General features: G+C 33.0%; 1 protein-coding gene across 2 annotated transcripts in view; it reads left to right on the top strand.

Annotated features, from left to right (window-relative positions):
• The window catches only part of LOC140149180 (uncharacterized), a 123,274-nt gene that overhangs the window by 22,805 nt on the left and 87,277 nt on the right, over positions 1-13,192 (top strand). Inside the window, exon 1 of one of the 2 annotated variants that reach the window (XR_011858562.1) lies at positions 9,517-9,834. The exons of the other annotated variant lie outside the window; for it this stretch is intronic. The gene's annotated coding sequence lies outside the window, so the exon portion shown is untranslated. Of the gene's footprint in view, positions 1-9,516; positions 9,835-13,192 lie in introns of those variants that run through there. 2 annotated transcript variants of the gene reach the window in all.

The following is a 13,192-nucleotide window of genomic DNA, read 5'->3' as shown; positions in this document are numbered from 1 at the left end:
TCTTCTTTGCACTTAATATACATGGTTGTAGCAAAATGCTATACATAAGGAAGCAAGAGTCACATGAGAGCAAACAGATTGTCACAAACAAATTATGTTGCTTAAAGGCATGAAGAAACAATGAGAGCATTGTGATTTACTTTTTATGGGTCGTTATTTTAGATACCACTAATTGAAACATGACAATCGTGTTTGAATTAATCTATTACATGGGTTTTCTTCCTTTGACAAATGTATTACGTTTGTTACCATGGTAACCTCTTTGTAACAACTGTATACTGATAAAAAAAAAGGAATACGATACCGTGCTAATAATTGTCATTTTCATGTTACGTTGCTTTAGGATGCCATATATCTTACCGGGCTTAAAGTTGTAACAAATTTAATACGTGAGAAAATTGAAATGAAATACACGCAAACAAAAAACAAACGAACCACTCTGTGAGCAAATTAAAAATTATACGAACATAGGAAGCTATTCTATATCTATTTTTCTTTAAATAAATATATCTATACGAGAATGAAATCGTTCTTGATGGAGGAAGTGACATTGATATGTCCATATCAGATGTTTAAATGAACACTCAACATGAGTGATCAATTGTCTGCAGTAAAGGTTTCAACCATATAAGTCATTACTTAATGATTACCTAATGATTGCATTATGGGTAAGACGAGAATGAACGGCAGGTACCGTCTTGAGTTTGCCGAAATGTAACAGGAGAGGGCACTTTAAAGGGGTGCTTACCCAAAGCTTGAGTATTTGCTTTCTTTCTTAAATTCACCGCATCAGACTAGTATTATATGTAAATTGTTGTGATCAGACATATTATATTCAAGAAAATACTTGATCAGAAGAAAAATAATATGTATGTAGTGCTAACAAATTTATTTTTTGAAAATAAACATTACCATCCAATAAAATGTAGTTTTCAGTAGATTATCATATAAATGGTTTTTTTTCTGTTGATTGCAAATAAATGCTATTTTCTGTAAAAGGAAATAAATGCTATCTTCTGTAGATAGCAAATAAATGATGTCGTAAGTAGATATTAAATAAATACTATGTTCAGTAGATAGCAAATTAAAGCTATCTTCTGTCCATAGCAAATAAATGTTATTTTAAGTATATGTGATATAAACTTAATCTGTCAGTAGCTAGTAAATAAATGCTATCTTCAGTAGATAGTAAATAAATGCTATATTCAGTCATTAGTTAATAAATGCTATCTTCAGTAGATAGTAAATAAATGCTATATTCAGTCATTAGTAAATAAATGCTATTTTCAGTAGATAGTAAATAAATGCTATATTCAGTCATTAGTAAATAAATGTTATCTTCAGTAAATAGTAAATAATTTCTATATTCAGTCATTAGTAAATAAATGCTATCTTCAGTAGAAAGTAAATAAATGCTATATTCAGTCATTAGTTAATAAATGCTATCTTCAGTAGATAGTAAATAAATGCTATATTCAGTCATTAGTAAATAAATGCTATCTTCAGTAGATAGTAAATAAATGAATATGATATCTTCTGAAACTAACCTCTTATTTGCTTGTTTCATGTTGCGATTTTTTAGCTGTCTGTCTTTTATATTTGTTTATTTCTTTTAGACAATTACAACTATTATACCTTTAAGTGTTACAAACTAGTCAAATTATAGAATATTGTGTGTTATTTGCTACCTATTAGTGTCTTGCCAATTAAGTCACTGAAAGCAACGACGCCAAGCGAGAATGCAAGAATAAGCACGTGTTTTTTGATTAGTTTGTTGATTTTGGGTCTTGCAAACCTTTCTTACCTAGAAATTCATCGCTTTGTGAGTTTCATATTGCTAAGTAATTTTGTTAACGGTTGAAAGTGTATGTCCTTTTAACTGGAAAGGCTATTTCATTATGTTCAGATGATGGTTAAAGGTTATGATAAAAACCGTTACTTAAAGACACGCACTGATTAATCAAGCAATGATACAATCATGACAAAGTAGCATACCTTGTTCTACGAACTTTTGACCGCCCCTCGTATATCTGTCAACAACAAAGTTAAAGCAAAACCGTGAATTTAGGAAACACATTCGAATATGAAAAAAGTGATATTTACTGTCATTCCTGCCTTATTACGATAATTAAACAAAACATGTGTGTCGATAAGTTTGTATCCAAGGAAAGTTAGCCCGAGATTCCAAAGCTCATAATTATATTAGCAAGTTTCAGATATCACGAATAATAATAGATATTTTAATTAGTTTGCTTCCCATCCATCACTCCTTCCCTTCCTACACCCACCACACACTACACAAATAACCGGCTGTCTGTAGTACCCAGTGACACAAGTTTTCCTCTTTTATTGGCGTGCTCCTGAACGCCAATCAAAGCTCGGTTTAAAATGACGGCAAAATAATATACGGTCTCATCTGAAGCCAATACTAAAAGGTGCGTGGGACTCAAACCCCTGAAGCGAAGAAAGCTAAAGATAGGTAGGTCGGAAGTAGTATTATCGATGACAATCGCAAACATTGCAAGGACTTCGGTTGCCAACTTGTGATCAAAGATTCTTAAACTTCACCCGATTTCTATAAATCTTGAAGTTGCAGGAAAATGCGGTAAAATGCGAATATGCTTTTGAGTATTATTTATATGTATATAAGGGACTCCATTTTTAGAACGCAACAATACTATAATGTTTCGATTTCATATTATACTGATTAATAACATTACCATGCAAAATAACTTGTGTGGTTAAAACATTAACGCTATCTACTGAAGATAACCGTTCCAACATCAATGAACATAGACTACAAAGTACCATGTATACACTGGCAGAATTTAAGGAGAGTGGAAATTAATTATGCATAGCTCAAAACATATGCACGGTCGGTAATGGTCACATATCACGGCTGCGATTGTCATTCTCGGTACTCATTAGGAAACGAATTTGGAGAAAACCTTCTGTTAATAAAATACTATGCTGAGCCACCAGCCTGGGTGGCTCACGCTCCAGTAATTTCAGATGATTGAGCTCAGTAATATTATCAAAGAATGTCTTCCAATTCATGAAAACAAATAGATAATCAGTTTATCGGGTTAAAAGCTTAGAGGGAAGGTCTTGCTGCTCAGCGAGTGTTTGTAATTATCAGAATGTTTTCTCCAAATTCATTCTCTAATGTATCCGTTGATGATTGACGAAGCATTATAGCTCAATCAGCTCGTCCTGTTTTATTGTCTATACTTAAAATACAGATTGAGGATCTGCCCTTAAAACATTTCACAAACAATAAACTAACACTTGTGACTAATTAAACGTTTCCCAATAGGAAACTGACTTGCACTTCGTGCCTAGATTTCTGTAACCAGTCCTGCTTATACAGTAGTCCACAGGGGTTGGTTTCTGGTACAACATTCATGTGAAGGCTTGATTTACACAAAGTCTACCTTGAGATTTTGTTCAATGTGGTCTCAATTTTATTCGATAATGTAATTATATCTTTATTTACGTCTGTAAATAAACTGGCAGGAGACGTGTAATGTCAGACACGTGACTGCTACAAATATATGTATCCTGGATGTCTCAATGTATAATCAGATCGCCCTACTGTGAAAATCTGACGTATTTCTAAAAAAAGAACCTATTTTATAACCATGCCGCTTACCGTAATTACCAGTATAAGTACGTCCACAATCTCGTCAGAGCATTGTGTCATATTATTGGCCTACTTATCCAGTATTGTCATGATTGAAAAAGTTTCTTCTTTGCACTTAATATACATGGCTGTAGCAAAATGCTATACATAAGGAAGCAAGAGTCACATGAGAGCAAACAGATTGTCACAAACAAATTATGATGCTTAAAGGCATGAAGAAACAATGAGAACATTGTAATTTACTTTTTATGGGTCGCTATTTTACGAGTAGTTATACCACTAATTGAAACATGATAATCTTAGTTATCGTGTTTGAATACATGGTTGTTCTTTCTTTGACAAATGTAATAACGTTGGTTGTCATGGTAACCACTTTGTAAAAACTGTACACTGATATAAAAAGGAATACGATACCGTGCTAATACGTTAATTGTCATTTTCATGTAACGTTGCTTTAGGATGCCATTATCTTACCATGCTTATAGTCGCAACAAATTTAATACATAGAGAAAATTAAAAGGAAACACACGCAAGCAAAAAAACAAACAAATACCATCACTACCACCACCAACAGCAACAAGGTTTCCAAAATATTAGTCATTACTATGATTACTTAATGATTACCTAATGATTAAGTTTATATTGGTTTAGCTTCTTTCAGTTCCACGAATTTTCCACAATGCATTGCCCTGACGTTTCGGTTGTCAGGTGTTGGTTATGATGCTGTGTAAATTGTTATTGCTATTTTTCATGTTTTTGAAATGTTTTTAATGGGATATGATTACAACGGACAACGATACATCTATAATTTATAAAGTCATGGACAAAAGTCTTGGAACATTTTTTACCTTCTTGCCATGACCTTGGTTTAACGTCTTTTACTCATTAATGACTTGTTTATGTACTACTTCATGAAAATAAAACCTGTCATATTTTTGCAAAAAAATTGTCGTTTTAAGATTTCATTCTTGTTAGTCTTCCACCCTAGTAACCATTTTGTCTTATAAAGATGTCTTGTTATATCACAAAATGTCACCAATACCGTATGTCACCTCTTAGCGCACATCAATGCACGACCCCCGTTTTAGGCAGTGGCACCTTTAAAAGACCCCTTTATTTTTCAATTTAACTTTCCAAAACCTATCCCCCGTGTACCAGTACTCATTACACTTAGGTCACTTCAAAATATCGCAGTTTCTCCCCAAGAAAAAACAATGTGTTTAAAAAGAAAAGAAAAAAGAAAAAAGCTATCCAAACTTATTTAACATGACTGGTTTATTGTGCACGCAGGTCTACTCCATAGGTTGTAATACCACATACCATTTCCGCTCCAAAGGCCATATATAACTATCTTGATACATTCAAAGTTTTCTTACATTACTCTTGATCAGTTATCCAAGGTTAAGAGTTAAGTTAAAATCAGAGAATAGTAAACACTTTCGTTTGCAAATGCATGTATTTTGTGTGTCCGTGTGACAAATATTTTGCTCATTTGGATGTGGTGCGTACAGACATTTCACATTTTATTTTCTTACCAATAAGCAATTCATTTGAAAAATGTTACATAAAGTTATCAATCTTACTGCCAATTTTCCGCATCTTTTACAAATACTTTCTCCTTCAACACCGACAAATATACTGTTAACGTCGAATTTGACTGGCATAATAATAGCTGCGGCGTGCTTTAAATCCATATTATCTGAATGTCGTGTTATGATTATTGCTACTGACACGTATGAGTCTGAATCTGGTTTAAACAGCCTCTTGGGGCTATACACTGAAACAATTTTCCTCGCAAGCAATGGTCATTTGCTGTTTGTACAGAAAACACGTGGGTGATAATAGTGTTAATGATACCCTGCTATGGCGATAAAAGACATTCTATTATGCTCTCTTTAGTATCAATTCGGGAAAAGAATATCAACTTGAACAATTGTTGACTGAATAGTGTTAATGATACCCTGCTATGGCGATAAAAGACATTCTATTATGCTCTCTTTAGTATCAATTCGGGAAAAGAATATCAACTTGAACAATTGTTGACTGAAATATGGGTCATTATTTTCAGGACTTTAAAGCATAAATTAATCTATTTAGATTAAGCAACGCTAATTATTGTCTTTCTAATCAAACCATATAAATAAACTTGGTTGTAATTAAAACATGCAGTGCTATTATTGGTTAGAAGTTATTGCAAAGTACTTTAATGGTGCAGCTACGTATGAACTATCAGCAGTAGATAGCAGATTTATCACTCTGTGCTGTCGACAGTAGCTAGCAGTGTGAGTAGCATTTATTTTACTATGTAGTATCGTTGCATTATGTTATCAGAAGTAGACAGCAGCTGCGTAGCACTAATTTCACTAGTATATAGTAAGTTATTATTGTGTCATCAGAAGTAGATAATAAAGTTATCAATCTGTGCTGTTGGTAACACTTAGCAGTGTATCATTTATTTTGCTATGCAGTAGCAGGTTAGTGTTGTGCTGTCAGCAGTAGATAGCAGATTTATTTATCTATACTGTTAATAGCAGCTTGATGCGCGTAGCATTTACTTTGCAATAATTATAGTAACAAGTTAGCATTGTGTTATCAGCAGTAGATAGCAGATTTATCAATCTGTACTGTCGACAGCAGCTCGCATTTACTTTGCAATAATTATAGTAACAAGAGTAGATAGCAAATTTATCAATATGTGTTGTCGTTAGCTAGTGCGTAGCACTTATTTTGCGAGTTAGCATTATGCTATCAGAAGTAGAAGTTATCAATCTGTGCTGTCGATAGCAGTCAGCAGTGTATGAATGATTAAAATTGAGCTATGTTTCATTTGGCAGTTATCTCAACAACAAAAAAGTTCTGTATTCTTTTGGAATCGAATGGGGAGTAGGTGGCAATCTATTTTACGGGTATTGTGCTTTTGGAAATTGAAATAAAGCATGCGTTGTTGCATATTGTAATATCCACTACAGGCATGATTCGCAGCTGACATTATAGTAACGATATTACGTTATTAACTAGATCTCATCAGCTTAAAAATTGTGATTTTAAGTAGTTGCCAATTAATTCAAAATAAAAATACATTGCATTACGGAACGATTAGGAAAGATTTTTAAGACAAAACCATCGCTTTGTTAGCAGTTAGTAAGTATAACTTAAATTAAATTATTAAATATGAACGTAGTCATGCAGTAGCGGAAGTGTATTTTATGCATCTCAATGATGACTACAAACACTGACTACATTTAGTAACTGTCTCGTAAGTTTGGAAGTATAAATGCCAAAACATCGAGGGAATACCAGTGAAGTCAGAGACATATCCAAAGAAAACACCCAGAACACTGATCTGAATACTTATAGAAAGCTATAATACATAGAAAAAGATTTATTTAGTCTTGTCATATTTGTGTAACGTCTCTGTTTAAAGCTCGCTCTAGTACCGCGTTTTCATTTTGTTTGGATAAGTTTATCTGAAATTGACTGGGATCAAAGCTGTTTTTATCATTTTTATGATATACATTTTGAAGTATTTCTATAGATTTACAAATAACAGGTTTGCCAAGCTTAGAAGTGAGTGATTTACAGTAGTTTATAATTGCAGTACAGTATTAAAAATCGTCAAAAAGACGTCAGGCTATAACGTTATTGATTGGGTGTTTCAGTCGATCATTCTGGAGTCTGCTCTACTTTTCTCTCCTGTTTTATCAGTGTGTTGGACATTCAACTCTCTGTGCGTGACCTTTATGTACGGTTCGACTCAATAAGAATTGCAATCCTCAAGGCGTAGTGTATTTGCCTCTTCGTCGTGACGTTTTATAACGTCTAGGGGATTCATGCCCGAGTCCAAAATAGTCACGTGATTAACATTAGGGATTTAACAAACTATGCACCTTATACGCTCGACCCTTCAGGGTAAAGGTCTTTTGTATGATACGGAGTGAAAAGCTTATAGGTATTGGTTTCTATTGCTGAAATTCAGTATGATGTTGTTGCGATTATGCGACGTTAAAATATAAGAGGTGTTAGATTTGAGGTTGCCCTTGGTCATTTATATAGAGAGGCACTGTATCACGTAATGATGACATTTGACCGATATACGCAATTCCTATCTTCAGTAGGTATCAGATGAATGCTATCTTCAGTAGATATCAAATAAAATGCTATCTTCAGTAGATATCAAATAAAATGCTATCTTCAGTAGATATCAAATAAATGCTATCTTCAGTAGATATCAAATAAAATGCTATCTTCAGTAGATATCAAATAAAATGCTATCTTCAGTAGATATCAAATAAATGCTATCTTCAGTAGATATCAAATAAAATGCTATCTTCAGTAGATATCAAATAAAATGCTATCTTCAGTAGATATCAAATAAAATGCTATCTTCAGTAGATATCAATTAAAATGCTATCTTAGGTAGATATCAAATAAAATGCTATCTTAGGTAGATATCAAATAAAATGTTATCTTCAGTAGATATCAATTAAAATGCTATCTTCAGTAGATATCAAATAAAATACTATTTTCAGTAGATACTAAATAAGCACTATCTTCAGTAGGTATCAAACAAGTGCTATCTTCAGTAGATAGCAAATAAATGTTTTCTACAGTAGGTGGCAAATAAATGCTATCTTCAGGGAGATAGCAAAGAAATACTATAGAGTATAGTGATTTAGTATTTTTTTGGGTTGTGTTTCATTTTTTATATTTGTTTATCACTTTTAAGCGTTACAAATTTGTCAATCTATAGAATGCGATGTGTTATTTGTATCCTATTATTTGAGTTGCCAATTCGGTCACTGAAAGCAATGACGCCAATGCAAATACAAACACGTGTTTCTTGATTAGTTTGTTGATTTTGGGTCTTACGAATCTTTCTTACCTTAAAAATCATCGCTTTGAGAGTTTCATATTGAAAAGTAATTTTGTTAACGGTTGAAAGTGTGTGGCCTTTTAACTGGAAAGGCTATTTCATTATGTTAATATGATTGTCAAATGTTATGGTAAAACAGTTACTTAAAGAAAAGCACTGCATGACACAATTTCCTGTTTTAAAAGAAAATGTATTTAGCAAATACTATATTTAGCGAAGTAAATAGAAATGGAATGGTAAAGCCCTCTTAAAAGCCGCTGAGATGAAAATACGAAATAATATTGTCTTATACTAACGCGGAATCTTATCAAGATTTGAAAATGAAACTAGATATTTCTGCAAACGACCCATATCGTGCATGTCATATCCTATCATTATAGGACAATGTCCTCGCATGATGTAATATCATATGGGTTTGCATATCCGTCTGTCTGGAAGATGATACATATTATGATTGTTTCATATTTTTCATATTTGGATAAAGAAAACATAGTCTATTGTTTAGGACGGGGTTTAGTTTTATGGTAATCAAACAACTACACATGCATCATTTTTTGGTAATTAAGAATGATGATTATGAGATAGTAATTTGTTAATCACCTTATAAAATGATAATAATAATAATGAAAGAACTATCCTAATTTCATCTCCACAAAGGTCTTTTTCAGATTACTTTACTTTTGGTATGTTGCCTATAGCTTTCCAATGCCTATGAACATCACACTTATGTGTGGTACATCAATATCAATGTCCGACAGGCAAGATGTGGGAATGATACATCATAAATCAATTTCATAATGATCAAACGTTAAAGGCCCCAAATTTAGCACTCGTGGGTATTATTTATACATGCTGAGCAGCCAACCAAGAATGACTGCACATTATCCATGAACGACACATCCCAGAAATCAGTGCGTTAACATCATTACATTCTGCATCTAAACTTGAGTACGGACATGCATTATACGGTGCAAGATTGAGACAACAGGTTAATCTTGTAACGAGGCGAAGCGTGCTATTTTGGATTTGAAGCAATAATGAATTGATCTCGCGTGCTACCAGACGACAAATAAACAAGGCGAAACTTGCCAAAGCTAAAGGCAAAATTTAATACGTGCCAAATGCTGCTGGATAATACTGAAAACTTGGGATACATAACACTTACAGCTTGCTAATCGTCGGTCTATGACTTTTACGAAACTATTGGACATATCGTTGAGCTTGAACCCTGGTTGGTTTTTCATACATATGCAGACCATGTTACGCGTGTCAAAAGCTGGCATATTTGGTATCCATCACCGTGTGTCGGATCCAACAGGTAAGATGAGTTTTTAGGCTAAATTATTAGACCTTTAGAACTTTTTCCTGTGTCTCTGTAATTTTGCATCTGTGGCGCTAACGTGACCTTAAATTTCAGATTAAGCAGCGCAGATAACTATATTAGTACATGTTTTTGGACGTATGTTTTACACTAGGGACTTTTTAGGTCATCGAGGGATTGAGCCAGCATTCAGCATGTTTTTTGTCTCATTTTTATTGAATTCTGTCTAAAGTGCATGGCAGTTTTAGAATGGGCTTCTCCAATAACATGGGCATCACTCTCCAGGTCTACGGCTGTCAGATTAATGCGTGGGTTGGCATATTTTTATCTTGTCTGAAAGAAAACTCCAAACATATAGCTCTAACTAACAATATTGAGATTATTATTAAACTATTCCTCCGACATGGAGAAATTGAATTTGAATATTTTTTCAGCAGCAAGTAGATCCTAAAATTTAGTAAATTCTAAAATGATGTTATTTTTTCTTTTCCATTCGCCTCATAATCTGATATGGTATGATTCTGCGGGAGGGTGATCAACAGAATAGCCAGTTTTCCCAAGGGTTAACGTATCAGAAATCTCGAAGTCGCAGAGAATCTCGGACGCGTGGGGCCTAAATGTATGGAACAGTTTCAGCAAAGGCTACTTCAAAATAAAACAAAGTTTGTGAAGAGTCATGACTCAAATGATTAAAATTATGATAAACTTTCATGAGCAGTATATGATGTGTATACGAAACAATGACATTTATGATATGATGTTCGTATTTGGAAACTAAACTAAAAACAAACTTATAATTTTTCACAAGGTCATATCTTAAAATCCTCTCCATAAAATGAACAAAAATTGCACACAGGATTACTTCAATACTCTACTCTAAACACATGTCAGTAACCAAGCAGTTGTCCAACTGATACAACAGTAAAATGCACTGACACGGAACAGCTTCCTGGACCACATTCACAGGCGAATAATTAGAACCCAGCAAAATAAATCTGTTGGGCTGTGAATGTGGTCCAGCCGAAGGTGTTCCATGTCAGTGCATTTTGCTGTTGTGTCAGTTGGACAACTGCTTGGTTACTGACATATGTTTAGAGTAGAGTATTGAAGTAATCCTGTGTGTAATTTTTGTTCATTTTTATAGACAGGATTTTAAGATATGACCATGTGAAAAATTACAAGTTTTTTTTAGGCCAGTTTAGTTTGAACTAATCAGATAAAGTGCAAAAGAAATTTGCTAATTAGACCACCTTATCATTAAAATTTCTATTCCTTAATATTTGTTGCTACCTTCATATCGATTCCATAACATTAGAGATCTTCGCGTATATGATGGATTTATTAACAAATTAATAACAGAATTCATTCAACATTATGGATATAACATATCGTTGTCTTCCCTGAGATGATTATAAGTTAAACATACGAGAGGTCACGTTGATGATTTCAATATTATCCTGATTATAAATCTGTCCAGTGCCTAACATACTGATATCTGAATGATTTAATGATACCAACAGAAGTAAATATTTTAAATGCTTATGTATCAGAATCTGTTTGAATAAACAACGTTTCTTAAAACTTTTAACATGATTGAAAAAAATACTATAGTTGGAACCCATGTTAGTTATCACCGCAAAGCAAAGGTTATTCTTTTCTGTTTTTTCACGTCCCCAGGAAACATGAACAACATTGTCTTTGCGCCAAGTATATACAAATAATATGATTTCCATATTATTTTATCTTTACGTAATTGAATTGAGAAATTTAAGTACATTACTTCAATATCTAAATTGATTTGTTTTTATACATAATGAGCATATAAACATTGTGTACGTCTGAGAAATATATTATGTAACAAATTTGAAGCATTTTAATGGACAGATTTATTATGAGATGAGAAAGAAATATAAATTTGCCTTTCAAACTTGTTGAGAACAAGTGATGCACGCAGTATATGATTGTAATTCGAGCTGCGAAAAGGTGAACGTTCCCAGAGCGAAGGTAAAAATAGCGCGAAATGTCAAGGGATATAACGTCAATAAGTAAATATCGAAAATAAAATGATCAAAAAAAGTTGCAAATCTTAATTTATGTACTTTGTTTCTGAATAAAATTTAATTTTGACTTTATATGAACATAACAAATATATCTTAAAGATATTTGGAGAAAATGTGTACAATAGTATACATAACATCTACCAAAAGTAATTATCCCCCCCTTCAATGATGATCATTATTCAATTCCGTTAAGGCGATATAATACCCTGATTTTCATCAGTACCCATCTTCTTTTTTTTGTTGCAAATTTATGAAGTATATTTATATGTTCATCATCTCATGTCCTGAACTTATAAAATATCTCTACATACAAAGTGGTTTTAAACCATTTTAGAAAATCATTTTAGCCCTATATATATTTTTGTTTACTGTATCCTGGTAACTGAGATGTGTGTTTCATAACAAACCATTTTTTATTCTATTGAACATGTCCAAGTAGAATACATGAATAGAATACATTAAATCCTTTGTTATACTTTCTATAGAAATGTACTCACTGATTATAACACTGAATAAATTAAATAGGCCTAATCTCTTCCACATAGACAATTTAATACTACCCGATGTATGTATCTTCTATAATATGTTGTTAGGAAAAGAGATTAAAAAAGGCTATAAGGTCATCAAAGGTCAGGTTATAGGTCAATTGATTCAGGTCAAATTCAGGCATCAATTTGGAATACATGTGATAGTCTGTGATATCATACATGTCATAATGAGGCATCAATTTTGATATTTTGTCTGTTACTGGATATATAATGGAAATGTGTGAGGTGGATATACTAAAATACCTTGGGATGTAAATGGTGAGTACAATTTAGATTGCCTAGTTGAGATGGATTGGGCAAATAAATATAAAATAGTTACCAAAATCACAAAAATGAAGCTTACGGAAAACTACCTAATATGGTGGTATAGGTGACAAAAATACAATCTTTTTCAACATTGCTGTAGTGTGGTTGTGGTAACCTGTTACCTATGGCTTAATTAAGTTTCAGTGACACAGTGTCGCAAGTTCAAAATACAAAATATAGCTCGACATTGAAAATAGAAGCATTTTAACCGGTTCGTTTTTGATAGTTGTGGAGCACCAAGTTCATGAAGTCATAAAAGAAATCAGGGACCACTTATTCTCATTTTAGAATTTTAACGAAATCCGTTGATAGTAAGCTTTCCAAAATGAAGTGAATTTAAATCATTAGTGATGTACCTCCTTTTGGCTTCTATCTTCAAAAGCATGTAAGCTACATTGATACCGATGCCACCAATAAAACGAGAAGATTTGCCCCTTCATT

Source organism: Amphiura filiformis, chromosome 3 (assembly GCF_039555335.1).
Source record: "Amphiura filiformis chromosome 3, Afil_fr2py, whole genome shotgun sequence".
In the NCBI taxonomy this organism is placed as follows: domain Eukaryota; kingdom Metazoa; phylum Echinodermata; class Ophiuroidea; order Amphilepidida; family Amphiuridae; genus Amphiura; species Amphiura filiformis.
Note: the sequence above shows the minus strand (reverse complement) of the source record. Positions and strands in the feature narration are given on the sequence as shown.